The following is a 6471-nucleotide window of genomic DNA, read 5'->3' on the forward strand; positions in this document are numbered from 1 at the left end:
TGTCAAGTAAATCAGCACATTATTTATATCTATATTTATATCTATATCTATATAGATAGAGATAGACAGATAGACAGATACATACATACATACATGCATACATAATAGGAGTCTGAAATTATGAAACTTTGTAAGACAGCTATGTAAGAATTTTGAATAATCTTTGATTCATCTTCTTTATTTTTAAACTTGTGATAAACCACAACTCTCTTGAATTGACGTTACTTTTCAAAGTTAGCTTAAAAATGAATCACCCACAGTTTCCTACCTCTAAGCTAATAGGACCTTGATAAAAGTGTACAGTTGTTATAATTGTTGCATGATTGTATTATTGAACATTTGCTTTTTGGTAAAAATTAGCCTCTTTGTTGAAGTCCAGGAAAATGATTCCTCTATAGGCATATTGTGCAATCAGACCACAAAATTCTCATCCACAAATATGCACATCCCAGCAAAAATCAGTCCTTCCCAAAGAAAACTGAATTCTATGATTTTTCACAGATTGTGCTTTTTTGGTGCTTTTGTTGCCTCAAAGACTCCCAGAATTATTCCTTTGCACTCTTTGTTGTTGCTAATTGGAAGAGACTGGTGTCTCATGTGTGAGCTAGAGAAGTGTCCTTCAGAGAAGCCATGTTGGCTAGAGACTCCATGATAATAGGTCATATGCTTGGGGCAGGTTTACAAAGGAAAAGAGAATCTATTCATCTGAGGCTAAGGATTCTCTGGAAAATCAGGCTGTGACACTAATAGTGTGTGATGAAACTTTGGAGACCACATTGATGACATTCTTAGAACACTGACAGAAGAATGTATAACACTGAATTAAATAACTGCACACAATGTTGAACACACAGGTTCCACTGTCATATTTTCCAGGGTCAGTGTGAGTATCAGCTTACATATTTGCTACTGAAATGGATTGACAGTGTAAAATTTTAATGAATTTGTTAGACCTAATCTATATCAGAACCAATAACTCTATTCTCATTCTAAGAATTTTACTTTTGACCAAGAATACCCAGAACATTTTTGGAGAGCTACCAATATAAATGAAAAGGCTTCATATTCACATTAAGGTAAATAAATTATTGAACAAATAGTCACAGGCAAAATTTTCCCTGTGTCATAGAAAAGACACAGCAAATGTTTGTAGAGATGCCCTTTAAATTCTCTTCTTTTCAGTATATCCTTTGATTTGTTCAAGATAATTTTTTTAAAAAAGGTGATACATAAAAGACACACATGTATAATCTAACACCAGAAAATCTGTTTCTTCATCATGAGCCCCGAAAGGGGAGGGCAAGAATAATATGTTTTTCCCCTAATTTTGAATGATGATGGGATATTTTCATCATAGAAAAGAGCAGTAGCTAACCAAATGTGGAAAAATATTTTACAAATCATATATTGAATTATCTGTAAATGGGTTTTTTTAAGAAATAAGTGAAGCAATTTTTGACTAGCAATTTTGTGTACTTCCAATATCCAGGAGGATAACTATATGTTTTTCTTTGGATTCACTTTCCTATTTAGCTTCTCTAAGATCAAGAATTATAGGCTCAATGTCCTTTATTAATGTCTAGAATCCAGTAATGAGTGACTACATACCATATTCATCTTTTTGGGTCTGGGTTACCTCACTCAGGTTAGTGCTTTCTATTTCCATCCATTTGCATGCAAAATTCAAGATGTCATTGTTTTTTACCGCTGAGTAGTACTCTAATGTGTATATATTTCACACTTTCTTTATACATTCTTCCATTGAGGGGCATCTAGGTTGTTTGCAGGAATAGCTATTACAAATAATGCTGCTATGAACATAGTTGAACAAATACTTTTGTAGTATGATAGGGTATCTCTTGGGTATATTCCCAAGAGTGGTATTGCTGGATCCTGGGGTAGGTTGATTCCGAATTTCCTGAGAAACTGCCACACTGATATCCAAAGTGTTTACACATGTTTGCATTACCACCAGCAAGTGCCTTGGGGGTAGGGGTGGGATAGAGATAAGGGGAGATGGGTAGAGAAAAGTGAGAAGGGGAGGATGGGGAGAGCTTGGGGAAATGGAATGGTTGGGATGGAGAAAGAGTGGATATGGGAACAGGGAATTATATATCTTAATTAAGGGGGTCGTTTTAAGGTTAGCAAGAGACAGGACTCTAGAGGGTTTCCCAGATGTCCAAGGAGATGTACCCAGCTTGTTCCTTGAGCAGCTGAGGAGAGGGCACCTGAACTGGCCCTACCCTATAGCCACACTGATCAATATCTTGCATATCACCATAGAACCCTCATCTGGTGATTGATGGTGGTAGAGACAGAGACCCACATTGGAGCACTGGACTGCGCTCCCAAGGTCCTTATGAGGAGCAGAAGGAGAGAGAACATGAGCAAGGAAGTCAGGACCACGAGGGGTGCGCCCACCCACTGTGATGTTGGGGCTGATCTAATGGGAGCTCACCAAGGCCAGCAGGACAGGGACTGATGGAGCATGTGATCAAACTGGACTCTCTGAATAGGGCTGACAAAGAGGGTTGACTGAGAAACCAAGGAAAACACACTGGGTTTTGATTCTAGTGCATGTACTGGCTTTGGGAGAACCTAGTCTGTTTGGATGTTCACCTTCCTAGATCTGGATGGTGGGGGGAGGATCTTGGACTTTTCACAGGGTATTGAACCCTGACTGCTCTTTGGACTGGAGAGGGAGGGGTAGGGGAATGGACGGAGGGGGGGGGAAATGGGAGGAGGTGAGGAGGTGAAAATTTTTAATAATAATAATAATAATAATTATCCACATATTTACTAAAAAACACAAAAAACAAAAACAAAAAAAAAGAAATAAGTGAAACACCCCACCAGTTCTTAGTTGGATGAGAAGATGGTCCCAGATAAAGTTGCCTACGAAGTTATTTCATACTTATTAATGATCCTTAATTGGCTTCTGGAATTTATTGTTTTGAATCTCAGTTATACAGTTTTTACTATTTTTCTTTATTCCTTAGGATCTCTAAGTGTGATATTTTTCCACCCAGTTCCTCCCTCATCTTCCAATCATGGGTCCCTCCCAACCTTATTCTTATTTAAGCCCAGTTAAGTGTTGTCCATATCTGCATGTGTGTGAACCCAAACACTGCAACATAGGAAATACACCAGGGACTATACCCTCAAAAAAGAGTGACTATATCTCTTGTGCAGAAAATAAATTTCCATCTTTTTTCAGTAAGAAATAGGGCTGAAGAATTATCAGTGCTATCTATACCATGGTTTTGACTGGTTTGTACTTATTTGGGTTCAATGGAAAACAGCAGCCATTACGGACCCATGATTGTAATATCCACGACATTTCCAGAAGACAGCATTTCACAGCACCCCTCCCTGTGTTCCACTCCTTACATTCTTCCCACATCCTCTTCATCAGTATTGTCTGAGCCGTGGAGGAACTTGAATGATACTGGAAATCTTGTGTCATACAACATATTGAAGATGGGGAAGGACAGTTTCTGCCTCATAGAGAGAATCCAGATTGAGTTTTCGAGACTCTGTGTGTTTGGTGCTCTGGCTTCCGTAGAAATAGAACAGTAGTCAAGACAGGAAAAGGCATCTTAAGTGAAGGGTAAGAGGGAAAAAGCACAGGGTAATACAGAGGTTTTGAAAGGAAAATTTGGGTATAATGAGAGAAAAAGACTGCATGGGTAGAAAGCATGACAATTTGGGAAAATAAAAACAATGTCTTCTAAAAATACAAAATTGATGCAAAAGTTTGGCGTTTGTTACAAAAATGCATTAAATGTCCCCATTGTGCTGACTATATAAATATGCAGAAATAAAAACTGAACTAAGACAGCATGAAGACAGACATGTGTTGCCTGGTATCAAGATGGGAAAGGGAAAGGCAGAGTGGGTAGTAAAATTTGATCATAGGAAGAATTTCAGGATGCAAACAATTAAGTGCTGCAAATATAAATTTGTCCCCACAGCAATCACTGAGAGGAAGACAGACAGCAACAAGAACATTTTCCATGCACATAGTGAAAAGAGAACTAAATAAATTGTGGCAAATCCCTAACAAGGAAAATGTGTACACAGAGCTACATTAGTGCTTTACTTTCTATAACTCTCATCAGTGTGTATGGTGTCTCATATCTGCTCTGAGTACTGCCTTCTGCTCAGGTCCAACTACAGAGTCGGTTATGGCAGAAAAATATGCAAATAAGGCTTCTGTGCGCCCATAAAATTCAGTCCTGCCCTGACCCTGCAGCTCTGGCGGAGGAGACAAGCCCTGGAATTCCAAGTCCTCCCAGACAGGGTTTAGCATTGAACACAGGACACTCACCATGGACATATGGCTTATAATGGTTTCCTTTGTCCTAATTTTAAAAGGTAATTCATAAAGATGAGACGCTGTGTGTTGTGTGGACATGAGAAAGAGAAAAAAAGTCTTCTGTGTCAGTTTTCTAACCAGAATTCTTTGTTTTTACAGGTGTCCAGTGTGATGTACAGTTGCTGGAGTCTGGCGGAGGCTTAGTGCAGCCTGGACAGTCCCTGAAACTCTCCTGTGCAGCCTCTGGATTCACCTTCAGTAATGCTTACATGAACTGGGTCCGCCAGGCTCCAGGGAAGGGACTGGAGTGGGTTGCACGTATTAACACAAATGGCGGTAGCACCTGGTATACTGATGCTGTGAAGGGCCGGTTCACAATCTCCAGAGACAATGCCAAGAACACACTGTACCTGGAAATGACCAGTCTGAAATCTGAGGACACAGCCACGTATTACTGTACAACAGACACAGTGAGTGAATGTTACTGTGAGCTCAGACAAAAACACATCTGTGGGCAACACCGGACCAGCAGAGGGCGCTGAGAGCACTTAGAGATCTTAGTCACAGAAGCTGCCACTCAGAGAAGTATGGAAGACTGGACTTCTCTGTGCCTGCACTGCCTCTCCATATCACACTTAGGGATTTTCTCTGGAGATATAGTGTGGAGTAATCCCTGAATGTCCACATTATTATTTAAATTTCTGCTTCCAGTTGTGTTGTGTGTGTTTATTTATTATAGTGTTTCTCCTTGTTTCTTTTTATCTCTCTCTGTCTCCCTACCTCTGTCTGTGTCACAGTATCTATCACTCTTCCTCTTCCTCTCTCAATCTTTCCTATGAGTCAGAAGGTTAACAGATAGCTCTGGGAACCCAGAGGAGAGGTGATGTCCTCATGAGCACACAGTGTTCTGCCCTCCATCCTCTGTTTGAGATCATTCACCTTGACCCGTGGAAATGTACAGAAGAGGATGCATAAAGCTGACATTTTTTAATAACCACAGAAATGAATCTTAAACCCAAAAGAATGAGTTGACTGTAACTAATGGTATGAGTGCCATTTACCAAAGGAAAGAATGAGACCATATTATGGGAATGGTGGAGAAGGGAAGCCTGTGCTGTGGAAATGGCAATGTGGTCCTACTAAGACGTTATAAAAACTGGGGACTTCCTCAGGGAATTACACAAGATGATGTGACTCTGCAATCTCACTTTTTTATCAGTAGAAAAAGAAGCATAGTTGGTATAGGAAGACAGTAAAGAAGGGAGAAGAGAAAAGAAGAGACATGTCAGTAGGAGAGGACAGAAGGTTCAAATGAGTGAGAGAAAGAGGAGAGCAGATAGTGGGATGAATCAATGTAATTGCAGTACATTATTAATGAGCATGGCTATTTGTTTTTAAGTAGAAATAATGACAAAGGTGGGAAAATAACATTTTCAAATATCCTATGAACTTAATATACATGTATCCATCTGCCCTTGTAAGTTTGTTTTTTGGGAAGGATTGTCTCTGTGGTTGTATATCTGTCTGTGTATATGTGTCTGAGTATCTGTGTGCTTGCTTCAGATAGGCGTACTTTCTCATCATCTATAATTAGTTTACATTACAGAGGTTACTATAACATGATCACCACAGAAACATGCTCTGAGGTCAGGTGAGCAGCAACACTGGGATTCAAGTTTGCCTTCAGGCTCAGGGCCTCCATTACCCTAGGCAAGCTCTGAAGACAGTTTGGTTCCCATTCTTCCTTAAGATCCCAGCGAATAAGGAGAACACAGCACTCATAGCCTTGGTTCCCCATCAGTATTTGCCAGGAATACTGCCTCACCTTTGTTAAGATCTAACTCCATCACTGCCACTCACAAAAACAGATTATGCACAAAAAACTGAGGGACATAAAATGTATAGTACCCATACACAAGAAACGGTGGATGTTCTCCAGGATCTGACAAGACAAGTTGGTTAGAGCTCCTCATTTCCCTTCCCTGGTGATTTACATTACCAAGACATGGGAGAAAGTCCTGCAGTCCATGTCCTCTATGGTTATCCTCTCCAGAACACAAACAGTTCCCACTGTTCAAGAATGTCATCCTTCCATGTCTTGTCATCACTCTGCCTCCTTATTACTTCAGATCACATAACCCTGAAGCCTGACT

The 6471-nt window shown here is 40.0% G+C and overlaps 1 pseudogene across 1 annotated transcript; it reads left to right on the forward strand.

Moving 5' to 3' along the window:
* Nucleotides 1–4241: 4241 nt before the first annotated feature.
* Nucleotides 4242–4860, forward strand: LOC148120372 (immunoglobulin heavy variable 3-64D pseudogene; annotated as a pseudogene). Its single transcript, XR_015739291.1, has 2 exons — nt 4242–4377; nt 4478–4860. The product of XR_015739291.1 is annotated as an immunoglobulin heavy variable 3-64D pseudogene (transcript).
* Nucleotides 4861–6471: the final 1611 nt, after the last annotated feature.

The sequence above is a fragment of the Myodes glareolus genome, chromosome 11, assembly GCF_982192425.1.
Source record: "Myodes glareolus chromosome 11, mMyoGla1.1, whole genome shotgun sequence".
Lineage (NCBI taxonomy): Eukaryota > Metazoa > Chordata > Mammalia > Rodentia > Cricetidae > Myodes > Myodes glareolus.